Source organism: Pristis pectinata, chromosome 10, assembly GCF_009764475.1.
Source record: "Pristis pectinata isolate sPriPec2 chromosome 10, sPriPec2.1.pri, whole genome shotgun sequence".
Classification (NCBI taxonomy): domain Eukaryota; kingdom Metazoa; phylum Chordata; class Chondrichthyes; order Rhinopristiformes; family Pristidae; genus Pristis; species Pristis pectinata.
The window spans coordinates 34,088,586-34,101,814 of NC_067414.1; the positions used below are offsets into that span (position 1 = coordinate 34,088,586).

The 13,229-nt window shown below is 41.0% G+C and overlaps 1 non-coding gene across 1 annotated transcript; it reads left to right on the forward strand.

Moving 5' to 3' along the window:
- The first annotated feature begins 12,715 nt into the window (after positions 1-12,715).
- Positions 12,716-12,788, forward strand: trnak-uuu (transfer RNA lysine (anticodon UUU)). Its single transcript has one exon. It is a non-coding gene; the product is annotated as a tRNA-Lys (tRNA).
- Positions 12,789-13,229: the final 441 nt, after the last annotated feature.

The following is a 13,229-nucleotide window of genomic DNA, read 5'->3' on the forward strand; positions in this document are numbered from 1 at the left end:
CTAGTAAACCTCCTCTGCACCCTCTTTAAAGCCTCGACATCCTTCCTATAGTGAGGTGACCAGAATTGTACACAATACTCTAAATGTGGCCTAACCAAAGTAAATGCATACTGTATGTCTTATTTGATATATTAAATATAGTTTCTGTATTGAAACTTAAAAGATATTCACAAATGAAATTAAAGATTAGGATGAGCATAGCATGATCCAATCACCAACATTAGAATTCCATTGAGCAACTTTTCACAGCTTATTTTTCAGTATACCCAGTGGATAACATGACATAGCTGGCCTGCTGGTTCAATGACATTTGTTAGTTGTGATTGAGCTCAGATATCTTCTACAGATGCGTTTGCAGAAGTCTGTTGGTTAGTGTCTGTCTGGCAACTCAGATCAGTGATGGGGCTGAAAATACAACAATTACCTCTATCCCTTCTGCCTGGGCCTCCGGCAGCCCAGCTTTGGTGTAGCTGAGCACCAGACAGACAGCTACAAATCAAATCTTCCATCCTGAACTCTTTTTCATGAACATTCCACTGTATTTTGGGTTAAAATCCGAAGTGCAGGTGCCTTGCAGTGCTTTTGAACCACTGCCTTTCTCCCTGCCATCTGAGGAGCCACGTATGCAGATTTTCTGAGGAGGTGGGCACTGAGAGTGCACTTTCTAAAAAGCTCTGGCCAAAGGTGTATGCTTTGTCTGGAAAGTCACAGTGGTCCTGAATGTCTGAGCAGTCTTGGCGGTGGCAACTCTTATATGCTTCATGTTGCAGTTTACGGCCATGTTTACAGTCAGTACCTAAGAACCATATGCAAGGTTGGAACTAGACATCCCATATTTCCATGGAAGCTTTCAGCAATGTACGACATCAAACATTTCCATCAGCCATTGTCTGCAATCTCATGCAAGTTCCCTGAGCTATGGAGAATTGATATGTGACCTGATAAACCATTCATTCTCCCCAAGCCCAGCTGTAGACCACTTATGCCTGCTCACTCACCACATGTAGATTCCAATTACCCTCCACTGTCCACAGAATGTCAACATCGAGTCTGCTGCCTGTGAGCACCAGATAAAGTGGCAGGTAGCCTCCTTCAGTCCTTTCATGCTCAATAGCAGAGGTTAGAATAGATAGGATATCTTGGCTGTCTGAAAATAGACACAGACAAGCACACATTGATGGTGAGGGCAGGGGAGAGTAAGAGAGACATCCTTAAATTAACTTTGTTATCCAAAAATGAATAGATCGTGGGTTGATGGAGGATTGAGGAGTGAGAATGATTGATAGATGTCCAAATCATCTTCTTTTTCTTCTTCGTCGGCAGTCCCTCAGCATTCTGGATGATTTATTTCCACTCCAGTTCTGTGGCTTCTGAGGTGGTTGATGAGGCCATTGTGGGACCCATACATTCCACCAGGACATGATTGATGAGGTAGTTGAACGGTTTGGGAAGCGGTACACTCCTTTCATCTTTAATGCTGGACTTGTGTGCACTCTCGACAAATAGATTTGAAGTTCTCAGTATCATCCTAAATGCTTCTATTCCATTTTGAACAGTCATGGACCAGTCTGTGGCGATGAATTGATCATATCTCTCCAGTGCTTTTGAGTGCCTGCTGTAGGCAGTCCATGTCACTGAAACAGAAAGGTGGGCAAGGTTGACTAATGCCAGGTAGACCATGAGCTTTGTGCTGCATTTGAGTTTTGACCTTCAAGCATTCTTTTCCCAAGGGCTATGCTGGTACACTGAAGGTGAGTTGTATCATTGATGTCTTTCTTTGGTATGAGGTGAGTCCCATTGTGAAGTTTTATTATTGAAGGGCAGTGTTGTACAGCAGGAGCAAGATGGTGGACAACCTTTGTTTTGCACATGATAAGTGCAGGATCAATTCTCTTATAGTTTCAGTGAATGAATTCATGATGAGTTGGAGTGTATGTGTTTATACATGTCACCTGTGTGCCAGAGATCAATGCCTGAAGTTGGGGTGGGTTGGTTCTGGACTGCAGGTTGAAGAGTTTCCCATTTGTCCTGTAGATTAGCTCAACTCCAGCAGGTGGCTTGTTGGAGATGATGTGTAACTTGAAAGACTGAGAAATGTATTTGGGCAATGATACAGCCTTGTTTGACATCAGTCTACAATAAGATTGGATCTGATGTAGACCCATTAGTTCAGATGCCATCATGAAACAGATATGAAAGGAACTTGTGTTTCCACAGGCAACTGAATCTAAGAAGAATGCTCCACAGTCCTTTTCAATTGATGGAGTCAATGACTTTAGCAAGGTCAAAAAAAGTTCACGTCTTGCAGCTGTTTCTGGCCCCAGCACATCTCTTGGTGTTGTCATGCAGTGAAGATGATCTCCATTATGCCTTCACACTGTGATTCGGACAGCAACTCTTTGGCCACTGCATGGATGTAACTAAAGTGGACCCTAGTAATGATTTTGCCTGTAGCTGACAGCAGGAAGATCCCTCTGTTGTTGCCTCAAATGAATTTGAAGATGGTCACGATTACACCCAGTTTTCTGCTGCTGGGTACGGTTATTTGTTACCTTCTACAAAAAAAGTGAGGAGTGTCAGTTTGTTGCAATGTGTCTTGGTGATGTGTCCCCCATGGTAGGAGAGATATAAGTGTGGGGAAGATGTGTGATGTAAATATTAACTCAGAGATAAGAATGTGAATGTTAGCTCAGAGATAAGTATGTGCATGGGGCATATAAATGTTGGGTTGAAGTAATGATTTATATAGAGATTGTGTTTGATGTGTGATGGGGGTGTGGTGGAAGGAGCAGTTTGTCAGTATGAAGGAGATCTGATGATTATGATAATATGTTCCCTGATTGTGACCATGTGTGTATGATGTTAATCAGCACTAGTTATATTCAGCTGGTGATCAGGATTCTCTAATGCACTAATAGAAAGCATTTCTCTGGGTGAGTGCACAAATTTTAATGAATCTGTAATGGGCAAACTGGTAATTTCTCATGTATGCTTCCCTGGCCCATTCCTCTAGTTTTCTTGATGACATCGCCCAGAGGTGTAATTGATGAGGGACAATGTGCAGGGAAGCAGGTGGAGGTGGTCAGCAAGTGCACAGACACACTTTCCTCACTCCCCCTACAAACTCTGTAATGATCAATGAGCACATGTATGTAGAACAAGCATCTGTGTAAATTGAGCCTCCAAAAGTGGTAACATTTAATTCTTGCATGCACTCCTGAAATCAGTTATCAAATGTTTGCCAAGGATGCCTGCAGCTCTACCTCCCCACTATCTCCCTCTGCCCCTCCTTTGTCTCGGTGCTGCTTGACTTTTGTCTAACATGTAGATTTGGGAAAGCCACATTCTCCAGTATTGAAACATTAGGAAGACCAAAACCATCCTTGCCATTAACTCCATGCTCCCATTATCAACTCCATTCCATTCCCACCACTGCTTCAGGCTGAACCAGATTATTTGCAAACCTAGCATTTTATTCAATCCTGAGATAACCTTCTGATTGCAATTTTGCTCTTCTGGTACCTGGGTTAGTGCTCCCTCTGCAAACAATCTTGTAAACTTTATCCAAGTCTTTGCACCTTCACCTACACTCTCAAAATATTTTCCCATTCAGCAAAAAATAAATGGCTGAAAGAACTCACTGGGTCAAGCAGCATCAGATAAGATAAGATAAGGTAAGATAAGATAAGATATCTTTATTAGTCACATGTACATCGAAACACACAGTGAAATGCATCTTTTGCGTAGATTGTTCTGGGGACAGCCCACAAATGTTGCCACGCTTCCGGCACCGACATATCATACCCACAACTTCCTAACCCGTATGTCTTTGGAATGTAGGAGGAAACCAGAGCACCCGGAGGAAACCCACACAGACAAGGGGAGGACGTACGAACTCCTTACGGACAGTGGCTGGAATTGAACGTGGGTCGCTGGTGCTGTAATAGAGTTACGCTAACCACTACACTACCATACCTGCCCTTACACTACGTAGGGCCTCGACCTGAAACATCAACCATCCCTTTGGATGCTGCTTGACCCACTGAGTTCTTCCAGCAGTTTATTTTTTTGCTCTAGATTCCAGCATCTCCAGTCTCTTGTGTCTCCTTCCCATCCGGCATCCCAATATCCACCCTCGAAGATGTAAGCACATCCAAAACAATCCAATTTCCTTCTATTTACACACCAGATCACTGCCGTCATTAGGCCTTCTATGCCTGAAATTCATTGGTTTCCAGTGTCCCGAAACAGCACACTTGTAATAGTTATCTTTACACTTAAATCACTCTATGATTTCTTCCCATCTTCGTAACCTCCTCCAGTGCCACAACCCCTCTCAAACACTCAATTCACCTGACTTTGGCCTCTGGTGTATGTCTTCTCTCTCCTCTGTGCTTTTAAGTTCCTGTGACTCAATTGCTGTCCATTTCTTTCCCCTGTCTTTAGAAGTACAGTTAAAACCATTGCTTTTTTTTCACTCCTACCGATACAAGCTTTTTGGCCCGCTGTCTATTTCATTTTCACACATCTGTGAAAGCAGCTTGGAACCTTTTTCTTGTTATTCATTAAATTGCTGACAACAACTGTTGAAGCTAATTGATTATCAGCAAAAGTAAATCCAAAATTAAAAGAAAAAGGAACAAATATGTTTATTGAAAAAAATGAAAGGGGCTCATTTGAAGACAATATCAATTAAACCTTTTCTTAGAAGTACATTAAAATTACTGAATGAATGCAATTTGTTATTGTTTTTGGGGATGGCAGACTGCATGTTCAAGCAATGACACCACCCCTTACCAATCTCCATCCCTCTGCCAACATCAGTACTTCTTAACATTTTATTCTGCTGTTGATTTAAAAGATTGGATTATGACAGATTATTCCCTTCCTGATGTCTTACATGATGTTCTGTATGATGATTTCTAAGTATTTTGCAATCAGATTATTTTCACACTAGAATTTATTGATATGTTTTTGTTGGTTTCATGAATACACCTAACTAGCTAAAACTGTTTTCCCTTCCCAAATAATCTACTTATCCTCACCACAAAGTAATGTCAGTTTAGCTCAAACCAATTCAGCTACAGTTGTTTCATGAGATAATAATTCAATTGATCCCATGGATTTCATTTCAAACTCTTTCAGAAGTTTCATGCAATCATTTTATTAAATCACACTCTATACAAGCTGCCAAGTCATTCAGCAAAAGAATACACATCTCACTGAAATGATATTGAGCATATAATGATGTAGCAAAATGGGCATATTTGCTACATTCTATGTAAACAGAACCGTTGCAAAATTATTTTTGGCTTAATTTCATAGCAGAATGTTTCTTTGTCATGGTACTGGACAAAAAACAAAAGAATAAAAACTACGTGTTCATAGACAGCAGCTCTATATAACTAGATTTTCTGATGGTTACTTTAAAAAGATGGTTCCTGCTGAAAATTCCTTGCTGGAAGAATCATTGAGAGGCAATGTGGACTTACAGCTGGATACTCAAACACATTATCCTCCACATTGCACTTGTTGCTTGGAAAATGCTATGAAAAGGCACCTCACTCATTGTCATAGAGTCATACAGTACAGAAATGGGTCCTTCAGCCCATCACGGCAATACCAACCTTTTTGCCCATCTGCACTGATCCCATTTGCCTGCTTTAGTTTTGCATTCTTCATACTATAATAGTCTCTTAACTCAACTGATAAACTGCAAGTCACAATGAAGAAGTTCTCTGATGAATGCACCAAATCTGCAACGTGCTCAAAATTTACATAAAATTGAATCTCTGGGTAAATTGGATCACCTCTGCTAACTCAGCTCAATTCTGATCAGTTTATTTAGCCTTGATACACAATTTTATGTTAGCAAAGTCTCTACTACCTTGAGTAAACTTACCTTAAACAACAAAATCAACCTGCTAACCCTAAACACAAAGCTTTTACCCTCAGTTAGCTTCCCTACAGTCACATACTCCAAGAAAGATCAGATGCCAAAAATCTTCTTACTTTGCTGTCTCAAAAAATCCTTGGTATCACTTAGGTCCAACAGTTCACCAACAATGAGATCCCTGAGCATCCAAGTCTACAGATAATGAAGACTACATTGGATGCTCTTCACAGGCTTGAACATATGGAGTACATGCTGCAGAGCCATCAGCAGAAGCTGCACTCTATGGTCGGCATTAAAATAGCCCATGATCCGGACAAAGACCAGGGTTCTGATAAAGTAAGATAAGAAAAGATAAGATCTCTTTATTAGTCACATGTACATCGAAACACACAGTGAAATGTATCTCTTGCGTAGAGTGTTCTGGGGGCAGCCCGCAAGTGTCGCCACGTTTCTGGCACCAACATAGCATGCCCACAACTTCCTAACCCATATGTCTTTGGAATGTGGGAGGAAACCCATGCAGACACGGGGAGAACCTACAAACTTCTTACAGACTGCAGCCGGAATTGAACCCAGGTCGCTGGCGCTGTAATAGTGTCACGCTAACCGCTACACTACTGTGCCTGCCCAACACCACCGTGCCTGCCCCTAGTAAATTCTCAAGAAACTTAACAAATCTCTCTGTTAACTAGGAGAACCCAGACCACATCTACTGAGTCTGGAGAAGCCTGGTCAATGACTGCAGAGTCACCACTGTGGCCACAAAAAATCCCAGAAAGGAATGTTTATTGTGAAACATTAAGGTAAATAAGTCTCGGGGACCTGATGGAATCTATCTCAGGAAACTGAGGAGGGCAAGGGAGGAGATTGCTGGGGCCTTGACAGATATCTTTGTATCCTCTTTAGCCACAGGCAAGGTCCAGAAGACTGGAGAATAGCCAATGTTGTTCTCAAATCCAGGTGCAGAGATAGTTCCACTATTCGCCCTCTAAAACAGTGAAAATACTAGTAAATACACCTCTTCTTCGGAGCTCCCTCCTGATCGACTTGGACTTGCTTCCGCTGTGGGTGCTGAGGTAACTGATGAGGCCAATGTGGGACCCGCAGAATTTGCCACAGGTGGGGCAAGCAGATGGGTTGCTTATGAGATGGTATACGCTGTCCACTATTTATGTTGGACTTCCCTGTACTCTTAACACATGAACTGAACATCAGATAAGGAGCAGGGGTAAGACATTCGGCCCTTAGGGCAGTTTTGTCATTCATTCAAATACCAATCCCTAGCAAGATGGCACTGGAGGGTGGAGACTCATTGCAAGCTGCTCTCTGCACATCTACTCATTACTTCTATTATATTCGTTCTACCTCAATGCACTGTTGTAATGAAGTGATCTGTATGGGTGGCATGTAAAACAAAGTTTTTCACTGTACCTTGGTACTTGTGACAATAATAAACCAATTTACCAATTTAATTGTACCTTTGTTTAACAAGGGCAATAGGAACAAATGAGGAAATTATAGCCTGGTGAGCCTTACATCAGTGGTAGGGAAATTATTCAAGAAGGTTCTTAGGAACAGGATTTACTGACATTTGGAAAAACATGGACTTATTTCGAAAAGTCAGCATGGCTTTGAATGGGGAAGGTCCTGTCTCACAAATTTGATTGTGTTTTTTGAAAAAGTTTTTTGATGGAGGTAATGTAGTGGATGTTGTCTACATGGAATGTAGTAAAGCCAAGGTCCTTCATGATAGGCTGTTCAAGAAGATTAAGTCACATGGGATCCACAGTGAGTTGGTAACTTGGACAACATCGGCTTGGTCATAGAAGACAGTGGTAATGGTGGAGAGGTGTTACTCTGACTGGAGATCTATGACCAATGGTGTTCCACAAGAATCCATGCTGGGATCTCTGTTGTTCATGATATATATGCATGATCTGAATGAAGATGTTGGTAAGACAGCACAAAAGGTTGTAAAATGATACAGCAGGATGGAAATCAGTTGGAAAATTTGGCAGTGAAATGACAGATGAAGTTTAATCCAGACAAGTGTAAGGCGTTGCACTGTGGGAGGTCAAGCGTAAGAGGAAAGCATATAGTAAAGGACAGGATCCTTTGGAGCATTGATGTACAAAGGGATCTTGGGATGAAAGCCCATAGATCCCTGAAAGTGGCAATACAAGTGGATAGAGTGGTAGAAAAGGCATAGGGCACGTTTGCCTTCATTGTTCGGGGCATTGAGTATAAAAGTTAGGAAGTCATGTTGCAGCTGTATAAAATTTTAGTTAGGTCACATTTGGAGTATTGTGTGCAGTTCTGGTCACCATACCATAAGAAGGGTGTAGAGGATTTGGAGAGGGTGCAGGAGAGGTTTACCAGAATGTTTCCTGGATTGGCATGTATTAGGCTTAGGGTTAGGGTTAAGGGGTGACATGATAGAGGTATATAAAATTGTGAGAGGCATAGATAGAGGAGATAGTTGGAGTCTTTTTTCCAGGAGAGAAAGGTCAAATACTAAAAGGCATAGATTTAAGGTGAGAGGAGGAAAGTCTGAAGGAGATGTGTAAGGCAAGTTTTCACCACAGAGATTGGTAGATGCCTGGAACGGGCTGCCGGGGGAGGTGTAGAATCAGATACGATATCAACATTTCAGAGGCATTTAGACAGATAAATGAACAGGCAAGCAGTGGAGGGGTGTAGACCATGTGCACGCAGATGGGATTAGTTTAGATTGGCATCGTGGTTGATGTAGACATGATGGGCCAAAGAGCCTCCTTCTGTTCCATGATCCATGCTGTATGATAAGTCCCACAGCTGGGCCAAAATGCAAGGCAGCCATTATAGAAAGCTCTGCTGCTCATGCTTTTTACTCCAGATTCTAGCACCTGCAGTCTCTTGTGTCACTGGGTTCTCATCTTTATTTTGTTGCAACTTTCTCTCTTAACAGAGCAATACATTCTTCAACATGTATTTCCATAGATCTATAACACCATGGGGTTCTTAAATATCATGGAGTGTTGCTGATGGAAGGAGATCTGCAATGTCCTCATTGGCTTCACATTCAGAATATAAAAACATGAAGATAGAAAATAACTGACTTGCCTGCTGAGGAGTAACTTCTTTCTTTCTTAGTTTAACCTGTTCCCTTAATAATCTCAGGCAGCGCAAGAAGGTAATAAAAATCAGATCTTATGTTAAGCACAAGCTCCTCTTCAGTCTATTGCTAAAGTATAAGCAGATTCAAGACTAAAAATAGTTTATAACCTTGGAAAGGTGATTTTACTTTTAAATTATAAATTACCTGAACATAAGCTAGATCAAAAAAATCATTATTCAGTAAAATGTCACCCTTATTCCTTCACTATCCTTCACCAAATAGTTTGTGTTTCTCTGAGTCATAACATTGAAACAGGCCTTTGCAGCCCATCAGGTCCATACTCCCTGTTGTACCTATCTGTACCAATCCCATTTACCTGCATTAGTTCCATAGCCTTCTATTCCTTGGTGATTCAAGTACTTGTCTAGCTGCTTCTTTAATGTCTGACAAAAGGACATGGAGACCAAATCAAACAGTGTACAACAATCAAACTGACCTCTCCACCTGCCCAGTCAAGGACTTCCAGCCTCACCTCACTGGGCAGGTAGATAGGTCCCACACTGGCCTCCATAACCACCTCAGAATCCACAGAATTGAAGTAAAAAGAATTAACTCCAAGAGCTTGCCCAAGGAGATGATTCTCAAAAGGAGCCTAGAATGTTTTCTATCTGTTTAACAAGATTAAAGAAAGGGAATGCACAATAAATATGAGCATATTCAATGATGTGGAGTGAAAGGGAGCTTTTAAAAAGTCCACCATTTCTCAAAGATATAAGAACAGGTAAATAAGGTTGTTAAAATTTATACAGAAAGCTTTCTTTTATTAGCCCTGCCATAAAACATAAGAACAGGTAGGTTAGAACTGTGAGCACCACAGATTGAGTACCGCATACTGTTCTGGTCACTACATTGCAGGAAAACTGTGATTGCACTGGAGAGGAGATCTATGGAGACAAGATTAGAAAATTGTAGCTAAAAGAGAAGATTGGATAAGTTTGAGATGTATTATTTTGAACAGAGGAGGCCAAGGGGAAATTTAATTGGGATTTATGAAATTATCAAGGACCCAGGTAGAGCTAATACAAAATCTTAAAGATATTAATAGAAGTATTGGAGGTGGTAGGTGTCTGGAACACACTGCCTGAAAGGGTCATAGAGGCAGGAACCCTCTTTTAAAAAGTAATATGCACTTAAAGGGCTGTGATCTGCAGGGAAATGTACATGCTGCTGAAAGGTGGGATCAGATTGGGTAGCTCTTTTTCCACTCTTACAGACATGATGGATTGAATGGCCTTCTGTGTTGTAAATTTCTATGATCCTTTCTCTACTAAATCCTGGCAGATAGAAAATATTTAATTTGTGCAGAAGAGTGGCTTAAAACATCACAGGTGAAAATGAGCTATGCACTGATTTGGAAAAAAGTCGCAGGTCAAAATTTAGTCAGTCTTCATTGCTCGACAATATCAAGCATAGTGTGCAGATGTTTAGAGAAGTCTGTTTCTACCTATTTTCCTCAATGTATTGAGTTGAAATTCTTACCACCTTTGGTGAACGTCTGATGCAATGTGGAAATGTATGGTGTATTTGCAGCAATATAGAAATGCAAAGCAAGTCATTTTTCCCTTAGATGCAGGATTTCGACTTGAAATGTCAACAATTCCTCTCCCCACCACAGATGCTGCTCGACCTGCTGATTTCCTCTTGCAAATTGTGTGTTACTCCAGACTGCAGCATCTGCAGTCTTTTACGTCTTCTTTTTCCCTTGTCAGGTGTATCAGCCGGGAAACCAAAGGAATCTCAGTAGGACCTAAATAGTTTTAAACAGTAATCATCGCAGTGTTTACTAAAGGCACAGGGCTCCATCTACACAAACAGGTGACCTGTTGACTTTGGCAGTGGCACTCTCAACATTCTGCAAATAATTTTGAATTGCACTGCAGGTTTCATATAATTGCATTAAAAAATCTGGTCTGGAAAGAAAACAAATTGTATTTAAAGGAGAATTGTGTTAACAGACTTGCTCCAAGATTTTAAATATTCAGTACATCAATACTTCTGTACTTTCCCTTCATTCATTTCCTGAAGCAGGTATCACTTCTTGCTCGTAATTTTGTCCATTCTCTATCCTCTCCACCTAATCTGACAGAGACCCCATAACTAACTACTTAGAACGACATGAAACAACAATAAAGGTGGTCTAGGTTCATTCTCTCTCTGTCTCTAGGTTTACCACATAATTCTGGAGAAATGAGTTCTCAAGTTGTGTTACATCTGATGGCCTGTTGACATAATGGGCCCAAATCTTATTTCACATTTTCACTCTGTTCCTGCTGTAATCCTGCCCAGTCTAGGGCAAAGTAAGGAAAGAACATTTGGATAAGGGTGATCATTGATACTTGATCAGATCAAAGACATTCTACACTTCCTCCATAATTCAAATTTCCCACAACTGAGATTCATTTTATTGTCTTCATTTTCCCTCTTTCTCATTCCCTTTTTTTATTGCTTGCTTTCTTGGCATTGTGCTTTACATTGCTTCCATTTCTTCTCTTAACGGTATTCCTTTCTTGGCCGTGTTATATATTGGAGGAAGGAACTCCTGTCCCTGGGAGAATTCCCACCCATAGCTAATAGGACCTGTAACCAGTCCTCTTAACATCAACTGGTGTGTTCTGATTATTACTCATGGACCAGGCCCTCTGTATTTTATCAGTGTAAAATACATATCTTTAGACTTCACATTGATTAGTACATGACTAAAATTGTTGCTACTCTTATGAATAATGTAAAAATAAAGTTTACTGATCTATTGCTACCCTTCATTTTTAAGGCTCCATCTATTTCAGTGGTTATTAACTATATAGAAAGTCGTGGTTCTAAATTTCACCTCTCCTCACTGTGGACTCAAAGGAAAATTCTGCTCAGCACCTTTTCCCCAACCCACCAGTTAGACCACCTCTCAAAAAAGGTTAAGGTAAGTTAATTGCATTAGTCTACACTCATCCACGCTGCCTTTGTCTATTTTACACAGTGAACCAATATATTTGAGTATTTTACACGAGTTGCATTTGAATTTTGACATAGTCTTTGTTTGGTAATACTATCACCTCAGAAGTAAAAGGCCTGAAATTTTCTTGATAGCGCCAACAGGGACCAATCATACCCAAGAGATCTTCCATCAATACCCTGCTTAAACAAATGGCTGCCAGTATTTACCTGCAATGACCCACCATAAGATGCATCTGTACCCTGAGCCCACAAAACTATCAGTGATAGGTTTAATCTCCAGTAATTTACTCACTTTACTACCTGTTTTCACTCTAGGAAACACTGCCATTATAGATGTGACAACACTGGTGTTATCACCATGTCTTGAGATGGGGAAGCACTTTGAAGACCAAAAATTGCTGAATTCCTGCAGAACTGCAGTCACTGACGGCTCAGCTGTGGTTTTATATAAGTTATCAGGCTTTAAAGGATTTGTTGCCATCACAAAATAATCTAAAGCAAGAACAGCACTGTTAATAAAATATGAGCTTAATGTTTCATCTGCTTAGAAGTCAATTCTTTCCATGTTTTCAGAAGGAAGCTAATGAGAATGCAAAGTGGCAGAATAGGGAAACTGCACAAAAATCTGGCATCATATTCATAGAAATGTAGTTGTCCAGGCAAGAGCACTTAAAGACCAATTATGCTACATATGGTTATCTCTGTAAGAGAGAGCCTGGGTAGCTCAGTCGGTAGAGCATCAGACTTTTAATCTGAGGGTCCAGGGTTCAAGTCCCTGTTCAGGCGCTGACTTTATGTCACAAGCTTTACACCCACACTCAACGCCAGAAACATCACTGATCTCATTCAAGATTGCTCATATTACTGCAGAGAGTTGTGGACACAGCCCAGCACATCACGGACGCCAGCCTCCCCTCCTTGGACTCTCTCTTTACCTCTTGTTGTCTTGGCAAAACAGCCAGCATAATCAAAGACCCCACCCACCCAGGACATTCTATCTTCTCTCCTCTTCCATTGGGTAGAAGATACAGGAGCCTGAGGGCATATACCACTAGACTTAAGGACAGTTTCTACCCCACTGTGATAAGACTATGGAATGGTTCCTTTATACGATGAGATGGACTCTGACCTCACGATCTATCTTGTTGTGACCTTGCACCTTATTGCACTGCACTTTCTCTGTAGCTGTGACACTTTACTCCGTATGGTTATTGTTTTTACCTGTAC